Source organism: Carcharhinus amblyrhynchos, chromosome 27, assembly GCF_965287045.1.
Source record: "Carcharhinus amblyrhynchos chromosome 27, sCarAmb.v2.hapA, whole genome shotgun sequence".
NCBI lineage: Eukaryota > Metazoa > Chordata > Chondrichthyes > Carcharhiniformes > Carcharhinidae > Carcharhinus > Carcharhinus amblyrhynchos.
This window is the reverse complement of record NC_137350.1, coordinates 2939022-2957706: the sequence shown is the minus strand read 5'-3', so window position 1 is coordinate 2957706 and position 18685 is coordinate 2939022. Positions and strand designations below refer to the sequence as shown.

At 43.8% G+C, this 18685-nt stretch overlaps 1 protein-coding gene and 1 non-coding gene across 5 annotated transcripts in view; both read left to right on the top strand.

Annotated features, from left to right (window-relative positions):
- LOC145359270 (protein TANC2-like) overlaps positions 1-18685 on the top strand; it is a 1038666-nt gene that overhangs the window by 183099 nt on the left and 836882 nt on the right. The window lies entirely within an intron of this gene.
- LOC145359367 (U2 spliceosomal RNA) lies at positions 2525-2714 on the top strand. Its single transcript, XR_013889575.1, has one exon. It is a non-coding gene; the product is annotated as a U2 spliceosomal RNA (small nuclear RNA).

Below are 18685 nucleotides of genomic sequence, written 5' to 3'. Positions count from 1 at the left end.
CCCTCGTTTATCAAAAACCCATCAACCCGCGTCTTAAAAATATTTAGCGAGGCAGCCTCCACCACCTCAACGGGCAGAGAATTCCAGAGATTCACCACCCTTTGAGTGAAGAAGTTCCTCCTCAACTCCGTTCTAAACCGCCCCCCCTTTATCTTGAGGCTGTGCCCCCTAGTCCTACTGTCCTTTCTGAGTGGGAAGAGCCTCTCCACCTCTATCCTATCCATCCCATTCATCATCTTATATGTCTCAATGAGATCTCCCCTCATTCTTCTAAACTCGCGAGTACAAGCCTAGTTTATTCAGCCTCTCTTCATAGCTCAACCCCCTCAACTCCGGCATCAGCCTAGTAAACCTTCTCTGCACTCCCTCCAAGGCCAAAATATCCTTGTGTAAGTACGGCGCCCAAAACTGCACACAGTACTCCAGCTGCGGCCTCACCAATGCCCTATACAGCCGCAGCAAGACCTCCCTACTTTTATATTCAATCCCCCTCGCTATGAAGGCCAGCATCCCATTAGCCTTCCTGACCACCTGCTGCACCTGCAGGCTGGGTTTTTGCGACTCATGCACAAGGACGTGCAGAATTACGTGCAGAAGGAGAATACTCAGTCTCAGTCTGTGCTGGTGCTTTCAAAGAGTAATCCAATTTTTTTCTGGGGCTGAAATAGTGTTTTGTGAGAGTCGACATAACTTCCTAGCATTTATGCTCCATGCCTTTGTTTATAGAGGTGTAAAACCCATTTGTTTCATTAACTGCTTTGCTAATGTTTCCTGCAATCTTCAAAGTTGTCTTCCCGCTCCCCCTTTAAAATTGAACTGTTCAGCTTGTATTGTCTTTCCTCTCTTTTCCTACCAAAATGTTTCTTCCACTATTGTCTGTTTCAGTTGCCATGTGTCTACCCATTCTACCAGATTGGGTCCCTGCTTGAAGTCTGTTGCCATCTTCCTCACTATACTATCCTTCCAAATTTCATCTGCAAATTTGGAAATTCTGCCCTGTACCCTGAGTTCAAATCAATTATGTATATCAAAAGTATCAATATTCCAGTTAATGAAGCCTGGGGAACACCACAATGCAGCTGCCCTCTGTCCAAAAAAACATCCATTTGCCAGAGCTCACTGCTTTTCCATCCCACAGCTATTTTTGCATGCAAGCTGCTACTGCCCTTTTTAACCCATGGGTTTCAGTTTTGTTAACCAGCTTAATATGTAGCTTTTACAGTCCATAACAACATGAACTACATTGCCCTTATGCATTTTCTGTTATCTGAACAAAAAACTGCAGCTAATCAAATATGATGATTCCTGTTTGACCAAGTGTCTGTCAACTTTTTCCTGGATTATTGCTTTGACAAGCAATTTCATCACTGAGATTAAACTGGCTGGCCTGTAATTGACTAGTTTATCTTCCCCTTTTTTTGAAAAGTGCAGAACATTTAAAGCATGCTCATCCTCTGGTCCACGCCTGCATTAAAGTAAATTGGAAGGCTGTTGCTAGCACTCATGAAATTTCAATCCTGTGTTAGAACTCACCAAAAGGAAGTAAAAAACATTTTGAGGTGTCAATGAACACTTCACAGTCAGGGTGACCAGTTTTTTGCGAAGAAAGTTAGAGTGCACTCTGACATGGGGGTGTCTATTTGGAAAGAAGTGTTAGAATTGTGAGAGCAGGGGCGGAGGGGGGAGGAAGTGCTCTCAGAGCTCAGAGGGTAAGCAGGGATTGCAACAAAGGCACTTGAGAGCAAAGCAGATACTGCGCATGAGAGAGAGTTAAAGGTCAGAATTTCAGGAAAATCAGCACCCAGATGCTTGCACCTGGATTGATTATTGGACAGTTGGCCTCCCTGCTTGTGGGATCTGAACAGTGTGATGTAATACTTCCTGTGGATACTTCAAATCCCCAGATGTCATGATGAAGCTGTGCAGTGACCTGGTCACACTGCACACAAGTTAGACTGGTATAAAATGTCCTAAGGCAAGATGAGAGAGTTTTAAGGTGGAAAATAAGTAAATATGCTTTTGATGCTACATTGAGGAAGGCATTGTGAGGCTGGATGTATAATATATATATGGTCTAATTAAGCTTGGAGCAATGTTCATTTATTGGGCAAGTGCTATAATTGAAAGAAGGTAGGATTGGAAGGATAGAAGCTTCTTCACTTGAATGAACCTTGTGACATGGAAGAATGGAAAAAAACCAAAATCTTTCATTAAATTTAAAAAACTGAAGGAAGTAATTGTTGGTCATGGTTGTCTTTTGTCTGTAAGTAGCAGTATTTAATTGTCACGGTGTGTATGCTTTGACACATTTTCATATTGTCGCTTTAGTACTTTGGTGTATTATTACAACGTTCCAATAATTCATTACCATTTTTATGTTGCAGAGTGTTATTAATCCCATTCTTTTGGACATGTAACTTGTTTTGTTCAGGTGCATTCTAAAGACCATGATTTTATAATAGTCTTTGAAGTATTGTCTTCATGTTTAACAATTTCATTCGTGACTTGTTTATCTATACTGAAGAGAGCATTCTCGGCCTTTTGGCTAAGATCAAGTATAGTATTGACATGCTGTTCTTGGCTAAGTCATTAGATTACGTTGTAGCTTCATTTGAAGCAATTTTTAAAAGTGGCATCTCGGTCTTTTGGCTAAGGTGCAAATGAGGTCAAGCCTTGGAGGAGGTGCAATGCCTCCTCCAATCAGCTTGGATCATGTAGATCAAGCCCAAGACAGGAGGTAAGAGCCCTGTCTTGTCAGCTTGGATCAGGAATGTCTCAACTTGTTGAGACTCTGAATTGGATATATAAACAAAAAAAAGAGAGCATTGTTATTAAAACCTATGATGGAGATTCTCTCTCTCTCTCTCGAGCCTTTTGCTTTGAAGAGAAGTATTTGTTGTCTTCCACAAACTAAGTCTTATTTAGAGCAGCTGTAATACAAAATTATAAAACTTATAAAAGAGCAAATGTTTAAGTTGTTATGCGTTGCTGTTGATTGTTTTATGCATGTTTAAAAAAATCCCCCCCCCCCCGCCCCGCCTCCTGTCAGAGTTCACTCAAACTGTATGTGCACCATCTGTTAAGATGGGCAAACCATTGTGGAACTGTTGTCAAAGCAAACCAGTCGTAAAAAAATTTGATTGTTCTGTAAAGGAACTGTTCCCCTTCCTTTTTATTTATTTGAAAAGTTCAGCTTTATTCAAAAGAAAAATCTAATGGAGGCTGGGATTTGCCGAGTACAAGTGTTGGTTAAAGGTGGGATTTGAACTCCTATCTGCTAGCTAAGGAGTCTTTGATTGAACATTTAGTATGTAAATGAAACCAGAATTTCAGAAATCACATTCCTTTTGAAGCACAGGAAAATATTTCAGTGCAACTCATTATAAAATGTGGAATAAAAGATTGGGAGAATCAAAAGAAAATCCTTGAGCTGTGCAGTTTTGTGAAATGCAACTTCACAATGCAAATAAACAGATGAAACTAGTTGTGATATGCTTTTAAACATATGAACATGTGAATTCAGATTTCATATCCTATGAATTCAAATTGCCTGGAACTACAGTGTAAAATAATCACCGTACAACTTGAATCTGATATTAGGCATATTTTGTCTGGCTTCTCTTCACTTTTTGTTTCCGTTCCCACTCCCCATCCCTTTCCCAAATGTAGCTAATTGATAAGGGAGCACTTGTATGTAAATTGATATAAGCATTCACATAGACATAATTACATAAGAAATAGGTGCAGGAGTAGGCCGTATAGCCCTTCGAGCCTGCCCCGCCATTCAATAAGATCATGGCTGATCTGAAGTGGATCAGTTCCACTTTCCCGCTTTCTTCCCATGACCCTTAATTCCTCTGTCTATCAAAAACCTATCTAGCCGTAACTTAAATATATTCAGCAAGGTAGCCTCCACCACTTCAACGGGCAGAGAATTCCAGAGATTCACCACCCTTTGACTGAAGTTCCTTCTCAACTCTGATCTAAACGGCACCCCCCCGCCCTCTTATCTGGAGGCTGTGTCCTCTAGTCCTGCTATCCTTTATAAGTGGGAAGAATCTCTCTATCTATCCCATTCATTATCTTATAATTCTCTATAAGATCCCCCCTCACCCTTCTAAACGCCAACGGGTACAGACCCTGTCTATTCAATCTCTCCTCATAGGCTAACCCCCTCATCTCCGGTATCAGCCTAGTGAACCTTCTCTGCACTCCCTCCAAGGTCAATATATCCTTGCGCAAGTGCGGCGACCAAAACTGCACACAGTATGCCAGCTGCGGCCTCACCTGTACACGTAGGGTCCAATTTTTACCATCAAGTTGCATTCGTTTTCAGGCACAGAAACTTGGTAGAGTCAGGCATGAGGCAAGTAGTGCGATCCGCGACTGCCTCCGCGCCCTTTCCCCCTTTACCAAGGGCCTATAATTGCTGTCATCGGCACCGCGCCAAAAACGGGCATGGTCTCAATTTAAATGCATTTAAATTGGTGGCTCAGATTGCTCTTTGGGGGGGAGCGAGGGGGCGGGTCAGTTGACTTTGTGGTTGGGGGGTGGAGGTAGGCAGTTCAGATTGCTCTCTGGTGGGGGGAGGGAGGTGAGTCAGATCGTTCTCTGGTGAGGGGAAGGAGGGAGGTGGGCCAAATGGTTCTCTGGTGGGGTGAGGGAGGCAGGTCAGATCGCTTTCTGGTAGGGAGGGGGTCCACTGTCACTCTGCTAGCGATCAGTGGGGAGGGGAGAGAGAAGAGGGGCAGGGGGATCATGATCGGTCTTGATATTGGGGGGATAAGTGAGACAGTTATGTTGTGGGGATGGGGCAATGTCTGTGGGGGCCAGGGGAAGGCATCATCAGGCCCGGGAGTGATGTGGCAGGGGAGCAGTTTTCTTTTTTTCTTACTGCACGCGCGCAGTTGAAGGCTCCGATTGGAGCAGCAGTATTGTGGGTGTGATAAGCCCTACCCACAAGCTTCTGCAGCACGATTCAGAATCACTGCTTTTTTTCAGGCAGAGTGCATATGGGGGCGCCTGAGAACAGGTCTAAAAGTTGGATCTGAAACACTCCCAGACTCAGCTTTTAGAATCAAAATAGTAAAATTGGGCCCATAGTGCTCTCTCTCTGTGTTTCTTGGGAAGATATCAATAATGCAACTCTCACCAACACAAAGATAGGTAAGATGAGGTAGTACGAATTTTGCAAAAGAAAATAATTATCTGTGGCATTGCTTAAAGTGATTAAGATTTAATAAGACTGTGCCTGTTTTTGGCGCGGTGCCGATGACAGCAATTATAGGCCCTTGGTAAAGGGGGAAAGGGCGCGGAGGCGGTCGCGGATCGCACTACTTGTCTCATGCCTGACTTTACCAAGTTTCTGTGCCTGAAAATGAATGCAACTTGATGGTAAAAATTGGACCCTACGTGTACAGGGTACTGATGAGACCGCAGCTGGAGTACTGTGTGCAGTTTTGGTCGGCGCACTTGCGCAAGGATATATTGGCCTTGGAGGGAGTGCAGAGAAGGTTCACTAGGCTGATACCAAGTACAGTATTATTACCAAGTACAGTAGTAACACCAGTGACAGTGGCTTATCTGTATTCTGGATGACCCTGGAACCCAGCAATACTGGGGTGCACCAAATTCTAATTTAATACATATTTAGCCTTATTTCTTTGTTCCTCTAGTATCTTTAGTATCCCCTTATTTGTAAAACCTTATAACTAACTTGTACTTTCAGAAAATTATGTGTTTGAAACTGAGTGATCTCTGTCTTTAATCTGACAGTGTCTGAAGTGTAATTCTATTTTATTTTATTGGTTCTTTTTAAAAACAAATTAGAATTACACTTGAGGTAAAGGCTTCACGCTGTACCAAGACTTTAAAACGTTCCAAACACTCTTGATTTAACTACCTTCAGAGCTAACCTTCCCTAACATGTTCATCAACACTTTATAGATTTTAAAATCTACAAAAGTTCAGTAATTTTTACCAAACAATGCCTTTAATTATCAGGTTAACAACAGTTGGTTTTTCTGTTCTGGCTTTGTTCACATTATTTGGAGTTTGATCAGCCATTTCTTCCATCTGCTGAGATTTGAAACATCCTTATTCAAAGGTTCTAGTATCTCCTTAAATAGGTTCTTTCCCTTTGATATTCCATTACCTCATCCTGTTTCTTAAGAACACACTCTGCCAGAATTGATTAACTTCATATTTTTACTTTAGCTTTAGAATTTAAAAGTAAGCACACACTGTCCATACTTTACCCATAACACCTTTCTTTCACACCTTGCATATCTTTTTCTTTGAATCACAACAACCCATTCAAATCTATTCTTGTTCTGTAACTATCCTTTTAAATTTTCTTAGATAAACATCTGTCTGAAGTCCTGCTAAATTCATTACTATATCAAACCCACTCTTTAGGTTAACAGTCTCTCTGTCCCTTGCTTTAATTACCACTCTCATACTCTAACAGTTTAAAATTATGACAATAATATAACTAACAAAAAAAATGACATTTTCTTTGGTTTTCCTGACAGGTTTTTTGATAGTGAGCATTAGTATTTCATTGGTTTGTCTCCAGGTCCCTGTCACAGTGTGGAAGGAAAATTGAAAACTTGAGCAGAGAATGCTAAGCAACTTAATCAGCTAGAATTGTAATCATAAAATCAAAAAAATGGTTACAGCACAACAGTCATGCCCATGCCGGTTCCCTTCAAGAGCAAATTCAACTTGTCCCGGTTCTGCACCTTTTCTCTGTCACCTTCCAAATATTTTTCTAGATAATTTTTCATTTGAAAGCCATAATTGAATCATCACATTTTCAGGCAGTACATTCCAGATCTTAATCCCATGCTGCATAACTTGACACCTTCAGTCCTTTTGCCATTCTCCTCCTCTGGCTTTCAACTCTCCACTAATGATTTTCAATATCTCTCTCAAAATCTTCTGATCTTGGGCTTCAAATCTTCCCACATCCCTTGATTTCCTGAGAGACTGCCCATTCCAACTTCAAATATACTATAGATCGCTGTGTATAAATGATCTAAGTATAAGCTGACACCATTGTGCCAGCTGCAAAATTGTGCTTTTGCATATATTCAGTATATTGGCCGTCCTTTTTTTTTTAGCCACAACACCTATACCCTCATTAGTAGTCAGCCTCAATTTTTCACCCTGTAAGAATACATGTTTTACTTGATAGCTGAGAGCAAGAGATTAGGCAGACTATACAGACTGTGTTACTAAGTGGGCAGATCAATCACTGAATCTAGCAGAGATTTCAGAGCAACAGTTATGGCCATGTTATGGAACTAAAATTTTGTGTGGCAGAAGACTAAGGTCACTCAGAGACTACTAAAAGACCTCTGCCAAAATGAGCAGTTTCCAATGATTCTTCATTAGATAGCAGTTGAAACACGAGTATCCGTGATGTCACATTGGCAACATGGGTGAAAAGCACACAAATTTTGATATGCTTAGCACCCAAACTATAACAAGGAAAGGTTTGCGAACAGTTCCAGTGAAACCCACAGGATAAGAAGACGAGGTGTGCGGTGGCACGAGCTTGCAAGGCTGATGAAATAAAATTAAAGTCTATGGTAATATTCAAATGTAAAATCAAGTTCTTTGTAGGGATTTTAGTGCATGTCATAGAGAAAAATTGGACGAATGAGGATAGGATGAAGTTATGGCTTGATGTGTGGAATAAGTGCCTGGTGGTCTACGTAAAGAATGTAACTATGCCTTGGACATGTTTAGAATCTATATGACTGATGAAACTAGGAGACACTTATATCTATATTGTGGTTATATCAGGAAGGGGGGTTCTAATGTCTGCAGCTCAACCTTTAGGTATGTGCTTCAGCAAGCCATTCAAGGATCAGGTTTGTCGCAAATTGAATCGGTGCGTGGTGGTGGCGGGAGGTTCTTCACAAAGTGGAAATATACGCTTTGCCCACTTAATGTCTTGTGCGGTTTCATCATCAGGCTATCTGGTGCTACTAATGCACATACCATTATCAGGTTGTTCAGAAGAACTGAATATTCAATTCAGGGGATGGAGAGGAAGGCGAAATGTTGTGGAGGATGATTCTGTAACGAAAATCACCGCAGCTGATCGAGAAATCCGCATGATATTGTCATCGCCGAAGTAACTTAAGTTTAATAGGCTCTATCTGATGTCGAAGGCAATGTATTTGATCATTTTTTTAAAAAATGCTTTCAGTGAGATTAAAGGTATTTGTACAGTTAATTTATTCAATAAACCCTGCAACATCAATTTAAAAGAATTGTCAGTTTTTTTTTTCATTCAAAAGTAGTGATACCCAAACTGGTAGTTCCATTTTATCTATTTTTGGAGAGATATTTGGAGGCTTTCAATGTTGATTTATATGCTGCCATCCATGGTAGTCCATAGCCATCTAGATAGTGAATTCTGAATACTCTCAATGGAGAAAGTTGTCCAAAATGGTCATCCGCTTTATCCTGAGTCTGTAACCTTGACTTTAGGATTCTGTAGCCAGCAAAATAACCTGTGTCGAGCTTGGTAAGCCCCTTCAGAATCTTGTGTTTCCGTTAGAACACCTCTTATTCTGCTGAACTCCAGAGAATATAGGCCCAATTTATTCAGTCTCTCATCAGAGGTCAACCCTCTCATCCGAAGTCGAGTGCTGCACCGCCTCCAGTGCAATAAATACAATCTTAACTATGAAGATCAATACTGCTCACCATATTTGAGATGTGTTTGCACCAAAGTCCTGTACAATTTTAAGCAAGACTTCTTTATTCCTATACTTCAGACCCCTTGCAATAAAGGCCAAAATGCCATTTACCTTCCTAATTTCTTGCTGTAACTGCATGGTAACTTTGAGCTCCTTGAACGAGCACACCCAGGTCTGTAAGAACATCAGCATTCAAAATTTATTTAAGGATACATTTGAACTATAACAAGAAAACTCAGCAATAACTTTAACCAAATTTCAAAAACACAGCTATAACATTGGATAAACCTTAACAACTAGGTGTACTGTTCCAAACAAACTTCCCTACAAATACGCCCCCTGTTGTAGGCTCAGCGCATAAAGCAAGTATGTTCATATAATGCTGGGTCTTGCAACTTTGCAACACCTGTTATGAATTAGTCCTTTGAATATGGAATTGAAACGCTGAGGCTTTCCAGCACACCTCTAGATACAGAGATACCACTTGCTTCTAGCGAGCCAGCAGATAGCAGACTTTCTAATACTAGGGAGAGAGACAGAAATACTGCATCCAGCCTGTAGTCCAGTTTCCAACAAACAAACTAAAAAAAAAGTTCTAAGGTACTACCTGACCTGTCAAGCAGACTCCACCCAACACTTCAAAAAGGGTCATAAACTCCAGGACGCTGCATTAGACCCAGATTAAAAATAAAGCAGATGTGTACTCAACAACAATTAAAGGACATCGGTTCAGATATCACGGCATCAAAACTAAAAATATCAGGCCTGCTTGAAAAAACTGCAGAGAAGCATTTCTTAAAGGCGCAGTATCGACATACACATCCCTAACTTCCCAGGAGATGGTGGTGGTGCACTACCTTCTTGAAGCACTGCAGTGCATGTGGTGCAGGTACATTCACAATGCTGAAGGAGTTTCAGGAGTTTGACCCAGCAACAGTGAAGGAATGGTATCTATTTCCAGGAACAGAGAGAGGCTTGGAGGGGTACTCCCAGGTGGTGGTGTTTGCTGCTCTTGCCCTTCTAGATAGTAGTCATGGGATTGGAGCATGCTGTTTAAGGAACTTTGAGTTTCTGTAATGCATGTTGTAGCTAGTACACATTTGCTGTCACTGTGCATCCGTGGTGGAGGGAATGAATGTTTGTGGATAGGATTCCAATCAAGTGGGATGCGTTGTTCTGGCAGGTGTCGAATTTGTTAAGTATTGGAGCTGTAATCACCTAGACAAGTGGAGAATATTCTACCACACTCCTGACTTGTGCCTTGTAGGAGGTGAGCAGGCTATAGTGGGTCAGGAGATGAGTTACTCAATGCAGGATTCTTAGCTCTGACCTGCTTCACTAGCCATGATATTTGTATGGCTAGTCCACTTCAGTTTCTGGTCAATAGCAGCCCCCATGAGGGGAGGCAATGGCCTAATGGTATTATCACTGGATTATTAATCCAGACACTCAGATAATGTTCTGGGGACCTGGGTTTCAACCCAACCATGGCAAGTGGTGAAATTTCAATTCAAAAAAAAAAGTAGAATTAAGAATTTGCCGATGATCATGAAGCCATTGTTGAATGTTGGAAAAACCCTGATTCACTAATATCCTTTAGGAAAGGAAATCTACTATCCTTACCTGATCTGGTCTACATGTGACTCCAGAATCAAAGATATGTGGTTGACTTTCAACTACCCTTGGGCAATGACAGATGGGCAATAAATGCAGGCCAGCCCATGTCCCATGAATGAATAAAAGAAAAGGGTGGGCAACATGGTGGTACAGTGGTTAGCACTGCTGCTTCACAGCTCCCGATGTGGATATGCCGGCGTTGGACTGGGGTAAACACAGTAAAAAGTCTGACAACACCAGGTTTCGGTCCAACTGATTTATTTGATAGTAAACTCACTAGCTTTCAAGGTTACCCCCTCGTCAGGTGAATTCACTTCGAAAGCTAGTGAGTTTACTATCAAATAAATCGGTTGGACTGAAACCTGGTGTTGTCAGACTTTTTACTGTGTTCACAGCTCCAGAAACATGGGTTTGATTCCCAGCTTGGCACATTCTCCCTGTGTCTGCGTAGCTTTCCTCCAGGTGCTCTGGTTTCCTCTCTCAGACAAAGATGTGCAGGGTTAGGTTGATTGGCCATGCTAAATTACCCGTTAGTGTCCCGAAATGTATATGTGCGAGGGATTAGCAGGGTAAATATGTGGGGTTTTGGGGATAGGGCCTGGGTGGGATTATTGTCAGTGCAGACTCAATGGGCCAAATTCTGCACTGTAGGGATACGTATAATCTTGATAACTGGGTATTTAGCTGCGATAATAACATTGAATTTTCAAAAGGCAATGGTTAGATTCTCTTGTTTGAGATAGTCATTGCGTGGCACCTGTGTGTTACTTGCCACTTGTCAGCCTAAGCCTGGATATTTCACAGATTTGGATATGGATTGCACCAATATCTGAGGAACTGTGAATGGTGCTGAATATTATGAAACCATTGAACATTCTCATGTCTGACCTTATGATGGAAGAAAGGTCATTGATGAAGCAGCTGCATATGCAGCCTTCCCTACTCCCAGTTCTCAATGAAACCAGTTTTGCTTGGGCTCCTTGATGCCATGCTTGTTTACATGCTGCCTTGCTATCGAGGGCAGTCACTCTCACCTCACCTCTGGCATTCCGCTCTTTTGTCCATGTTTGAACAAGACTGTAATAATGTCAAGCTGAGTGGCCCTGGCAGAACCCAATCTGAGCATTAGTAATCAGGCTATTGCTAAGCATATGCTGCTTGGTAGCACTGTTGATGGCCCTTCCATCACTTCACTGAAGATTGAGAGTAGCTTTTTGTGTACCGAAAACAACTGAATAGGTAGTTGGCTGAATTGTAGCTGCACTGGGGCAGCTAGGAGCACAAATCTTCAATACTATTCCAGTTTACTGTCAGGTCCCATTGCCTTTGCAGTATCCTCTGCCTTCAGCCATTTCTTGATACCATATGGAGTGAATTGTATTGGCTGAAGATGGGATGGCCAGTCTAATGCCAGCATCTCCACCTCATGGCTACCACTGACATCTCAAAGTGGAGAGGATCTCCAGAATGGTTGTGCATTTCAACACAGACATCAAGTTTCTACAAGGATGCAAGAAAGTAGACAAAATCCTGAAAGGATTATAGATCACAAACCCACTCAGGTCAACCTATAACACAGGCTACGCAGAGAGACTTTGCCATTGCATCCCTCTCACACTCCTCAACCACCACATACACTAGCTCTGCAGCAGACGCCGCAACCTCAAAACCAAGATAGTGTCCATATTCTCAACTTGCACTCAGGACACAGACCAGCTGCGAAAAAATACCAAGCAGATGAGACAACGGAACTACTCCATCTACATGCACACCAAGAACAGGGAACTTGAGAAACTCTGCATCATCACCAGCTGCAACCAAGCCTCCTCCTGTACCACAGAAAACAATATCACCGCAGGGAAATCGATTGTCAACTTGTCAGATACACCCTTCAACCAGATGAAATCCGAGTTCTCTGTCAAGGGCTCAATTTCTGCCCCTTTGATCCAGACCTTCAGAGCACCCTGCATGCTCTCATGTACTCCTTGTGTTGGCGATCTCTACTGCCTCCCGAAGATACACAAGCCAACACACCTGGCCAGGCCATCCCATCGTATCAGGCAATGGGACCCTGTGTGAGAACCCCTCCGGCTATGTTGAGGGCATCTTGAAACCCATTGTACAAGGAACCCCCAGCTTCTGTCACAACACTGTGGACGTTTTACAGAAACTCAGCACCCATGGAGCAGTTGAAGTAGGAACACTCCTTGTCGCAATGGATGTCTGGGCACTCTACACCAGCATCTCCCATGTCGATGGCATTGCTGCAACTGCCTCAGTACTCAATGCAAACAACTGCCCATCTCCAGATGCAATTCTAAAAACTCATCACTTCATCCCAGACTACAATGTGTTAACCTTTAATAATCAATTCTTCATCCAGACGCACGGAACAGCCATGGGGACTAAATTTGCACCTCAGTATGCCAACATCTTAATGCCAGGTTCGAACAAGACCTCTTCACCACACACGACATTCAACTGACGCAATACACTAGATACATTGATGACATTTTCTTCCTTTGGATTCATGGTGAACAATCACTGAAACGACTATATGATGACATCAACAAGTTCCACCCCACCATCAGACTCACCATGGATTACTCTCCAGAACCAGTTGTATTCTCAGACACACATACCTTCATCAAGGACAGTCACCTCAGCACTTTGCTGTACCCCAAGTCCACGGATAACTTCATGATGCTCTACTTCTCCAGCTCACCCTAAACACGTTAAAGAAGTCATCCCCTACGGACAAGCCATCTGTATACACAGGATCTGCTCAGATGAGGATTGCAACAGACACCTCCACATGCTGAAAGATGCCCTGTAAGAACACGAAATGACACTCGACTCATCGATCGACAGTTGCGACGCACCACAGCAAAAAAACCGCACCAACCTCCTCAGAAGACAAACATAGGACACAGCCAACAGTGTACCCTTCGTCACCCAGTACTTCCCTGGAGCAGAGAAGCTATGACATCTTCTCTGGAGCCTTCAACATGTCATCAATGAAGATGAACATCTCGCCAAGGCCATCCCCACAGCCCCACTATTTGCCTTCAAACAGCTGCGCAACCTCAAGCAGACAGTTGTTCACAGAAAACTACCCAGCTTTCAGGAGGACAGCGATCACGACACCACACAACCCTGCCCCAGCAGCCTCTGCAAGACATGCCGGATCATCGACAAGGATGCCATCATCTCGTGAGAGCACCATCCACCAGGTACGTACTTAGTAAACGGTGCCCCGACACGTGGTACATCGGCGAGACCATGCAGATGCTGCAACAACAGATGAATGGACGTTATTTGATAATCACCAGACAGGAGTATTCCCTTCCTGTCCCTTCAGCACTTAAGGGCATTCAGGTCCAGTCTCCTGCTAGGTGTTCTCCAAGGCGGCCTTCAACACACACGACAGTGCAGAATCGCTGAGCAGAAACTGATAGCCAAGTTCTGCACGCAGGATGGCCTCACTTGGGATCTTGGGTTCATGTCATACCATGTGTAACCCTCACGATTTACCTGAGTTTACAAAATCTTACTAATTGTCCTGGCTTAACCTGTGCTGAACCCTGTCCCCACTCACGTTGTCTATACCTATAAAGACTTGACAACCTGCAAAGAGTCACATTCCAACCATTATCTTGCAGTTATGTCTTTGCCTACATGTAACATGTTTGTGCACCCAACTCTCCACTCGCCTGATGAAGGAGCAGTGCTCCGAAAGCTCGTGTTGCCAAATAAATCTGTTGGACTTTAACCTGGTATTGAGAGATTTCTTACTGTGCCCATCCCCGTCCAACACCAGCATCTCCATGTCATTGGCTGAAGATTGGTGTCTGTGATCCTGGGGACCTCTGGAAGCCAAGATGGATCATCCACTTGGCACCTGTCTGAAGTTGGTTGTAAATGCTTCAGCTTTATCCTTCGCACTGATGTGCTAGGCTACCCCATCTTTGAGGATGGAGATATTTGTGGTGCCTTCTCTTCCACCGTTCATGACCGGTTGTGCCAGAACTACAGAGCTGATCCACTAGTTGTGGGTTTTTAAGCTTTATCCATCACTTGTTGATTTTGGTGTTTATCATGCAAATGGTCCCTTGTTGCAGCTTCACCCAGGTTGACGTCTGACCTTTAGGTTATGCGTGGTGCTGCTTCTGGGCTCGTCATTGAACCGTGGTTGATGCCTTGGCTTGGTGGTATTGGGAGAGTAAGGGATATGCCAGGCCATGAGGTTTCAGACTATGGTTGAGTACGGTTCTGCTGCTAATGGTCCACAGCACCTCATGTTTGCCCAGTCTTGAGTTGCTCGATCTGTTCAAATCTAACTTATTTAACACTGTAGTAGTGCAACACCACACAATAGAGGATATCCTCACATGAAGACAGACTTGGTCTTCACAAGGACTGTGTGGTAGCAGCTCCTACTGATATCGTTATGGACAGATGCATCTGCAGCAGGCAGATTAGTAAAAACGAGGTTAGGTATGTCGCTGCTTTTTGTTGTTTCCCTGTTAACATCTGCTGCAGACCCAGTCCAGCAGCTGTCTCTTTTCGGGCTTGGCCAGTTTGGTCGTAGTGTTGCTACTGAGCCATACTTGGTGATAGACATCCAGGTCCCTCACTCAAAGTACATTCTGCAATCTTGCCACCCTCGATACTACTTCCAAATGATTTTCGACTTGCAGGCGTACTAATTCATCAGTTGGGAGGACTGATCAGTGTGTGGTAATCAGTTTGCCCATATTTGACCTGATGCCACGAGACTTCATGAGGTTGGGGTTGATGTTGAGAACTCCCAGGGCAGTTCCCTCTGACTGTACACCACTATGCTGCTACCTCTGCTGGGTCTGTCCTGCTGGTGGGTCAGGACATAGCTAGGGATGGTAATGATGGTGTCTGGGACATTGTCTGTAAGATATGATTCTGTGGATATGACTGCGTCGTTCGACTAGTCTGTGGGGCAATTTATAGTAGTATTCCCTAGATGTCAGTAAGGAGGACTTTGCAGTGTTGACAGGGTTCAGCTGTTGTCATTTCCAGTGCCAAATGGTCCATCCAATTCCTTTCCTTTCAGGACTTAATACAATCTAGTAGCTTTCTGGGCCATTTCAGAGGGGAGTTAAGAATCATTTATCACATTGTTGTGCATTCAGAGACCCATGTGGGTCAAACAAGGGAAGGATGGTAGATTTGCTTCCCTAAAGGGCATTTGTGAATCATATGGGTTTTTATGATGATGGACAATTGCCATTTTGATTCTGGGTTTTTGTTGATTTCACATTTCAGCACCTGCCATGGAAGGATTCAAACCTGAGTATCCCGAGCACCACCCTTTGTCTTTGGATTGCTATCCCTATGACAGTACCGCTATGCCACCACCTCCCCACTGAGCTTTGTATTGTCAACAAACATTACTCTCTGCCTCTTTGTCCAAGTCTTTAATACAGATTGTAAATAACTGAGCCACTGCACCAATTCTTGTGGTATCCATTAGTCACCAGCTGCCAACTTCACAATATCCCATTAATACCTACTCTTTGCTTATTGTCCATTAACCAATTCTTTATCTGTTCTAATATACAAAGGGTGAGGTGAACAGCTCTTCACTGACTCAGAGTATTAAACATATCCTTTTGTGGGCTCTTCACCAGAGATTGAATGCCCTCTGAATTGCAGTCCCATTCTGTATACTTTGCAGTGTGGTTGACTATGATATTTTCCAGAAGCTCTTTCAAGACCTGCAGCCCTCCAATTGAGAGGGTTGAGAGCTTCAAGTTTTTATGTGTCCATATCACCAACAACCTAACCTGTCCTGTTCCCCAGTGCCGACACTATAGTTAGGAAAGCCCACTAATGCCTCTACTTACTCAAAAGATTAAGGAAATTTGGCATGTCAGCTACAACTCTCACCAACTTTTACAGGTCCAAAGATGTGTGGGTTCGGTTGATTGGCCACGCTAAAATTGCCTCTTAGTGTCCTGGGATGTGTAGGTTAGAGGGATTAGCGGGTAAATGTGGAGGGATATGGGGATAGGGCCTGGGGGGGGATTGTGGTTGGTGCAGACTCGATGGGCCGAAGGGCCTGTTTCTGCACTGTAGGTTCTATGTTCTATGTACCATAGAAAGGATTCTTTCTGGTTGTATCACAGCTTGGTATGGTTCTTGCTCTGCCCAAGACTGCAAGGAACTGCAAAAGGTTGTGAATGTTGCCAAATCCATCACGCAGAGCAGCCTCCCATCCATTGACTCTGTCTACACTTTCTGTTGACTCGGCAAGCAGCCAGCATAATTAAGGACCCCACACACCCCGGACATTCTCTCTTTCACCTTCTTCCTTTGGGAAAAAGATACTGAAGTTACTTACCAACCGATTCAAGAACAGCTTCTTCCCTGCTGCTGTCAGACTTTTGAATGGATTTACCTTGCATTATAAGAACATAAGAACATAAGAAATAGGAGCAGGAGTATGCCATCTAGCCCTTCGAGCCTGCCCCGCCATTCAATAAGATCATGGCTGATCTGTCGTGGCTCAGTTCCACATTCCCGCCCTCTCCCCATAACCCTTAATCCCCTCTCTTATCAAAAACCCATCAACCCGCGTCTTAAAAATATTTAGCGAGGTAGCCTCCACCACTTCAACGGGCAGAGAATTCCAGAGATTCACCACCCTTTGAGTGAAGAAATTCTTCCTCAACTCCGTTCTAAACCGACCCCCCGCCTTTACCTTGAGGCTGTGCCCCCTAGTCCTACTGTCCTTTCTGAATGGGAAGAGTCTTTCCACCTCTATCCTATCCATCCCATTCATCATCTTATACGTCTCAATGTGATCTCCTCTCATTCTTCTAAACTGTAACAAGTACAAGCCCAGTTTATTCAGCCTCTCCTCATAGCTCAACCCCCTCAACTCCGGCATCAGCCTAGTAAATCTCCTCTGCACTCCCTCCAAGGCCAAAATATCCTTGCGTAAGTACGGCGCCCAAAACTGCACACAGTACTCCAGCTGCAGCCTCACCAATGCCCTATACAGCCGCAGCAAGACCTCCCTACTTTTATATTCAATCCCCCTCGCTATGAAGGCCAGCATCCCATTCGCCTTCCTGACCACCTGCTGCACCTGCAAGCTGGGTTTTTGCGACTCATGCACAAGGACCCCGAGGTCCCTCTGCACCGTCGCCTGCTGCAGTTTTTCTCCACGTAAGTGATAATCCTTCCTACCATTATTCCTACCAAAGTGGACCACCTCGCACTTGCCAACATTAAATTCCATTTGCCATTTCCTGGCCCATTCGCCCAGCCTATCTAGATCCTTCTGTAGACTCTCCACACCCTCCGCACAATTTGCCGTTCCACCAATCTTGGTGTCATCAGCAAATTTCGACACCCTACACTCGGTTCCCTCCTCCAGATCATCTATATAAATGGTAAATAGCTGAGGCCCCAGCACTGACCCCTAGGGCACTCCACTAGTCACCAACCGCCAATCCGAATAGCACCCATTGACCCCCACTCTCTGCCTCCTATTTGACAACCAATCCTCTATCCTCGCTAACACCCTACCCCCAACTCCATGCCCCCTGACCTTCTGCAATAACCTCTTGTGAGGTACCTTGTCAAACGCCTTCTGAAAATCAAGAAAGACCACATCCGCTGGCTCTCCTCTATCCACCGCCCTAGACACATCCTCATAGAACTCCAGGAAATTTGTCAGACACGACTTCCCTTTAACGAAACCGTGCTGCGTCTGCTCTATCAAGCAATTCCCCTCAAGATGCCTCGCTATTTCCTCCTTGATGATGGATTCTAACATTTTACCTACAACAGACGTTAAACTAACCGGCCTATAATTCCCTGCCTTTTGACTGGCACCCTTCTTAAACAACGGCGTAACATTAGCCGTTTTCCAATCTTCCGGCACTTCCCCGGAATCCAGCGACGTCTGGAAAATAACCACCAAGGCATCCACTGTCACCTCCGCCATTTCTTTCAGAACCCTCGGATGCATTCCATCCGGTCCTGGGGACTTGTCTACAATCAGCCCCTCCAGTCTGTTGAGGACCGCCTCTCTAGTAACAGTAATGTCATTGAGACTCTCCAGTCCTACCAACTTTCCATCTCTAACACCCGGCAAATTAGTCATGTCCTCCTCCGTGAAGACCGAAACAAAAAAGTTATTCAAGACCTCAGCCATTTCCCCATCCCCTACCACTAAGTCCTCCTTCTCATCCTCTAAGGGTCCAACGTTGACCCTAGCCAGCCTCTTCCTTTTTATATATTTATAAAAACTCTTAGAACATAGAACACTACAGCACAAACAGGCCCTTCGGCCCACGAGTTGC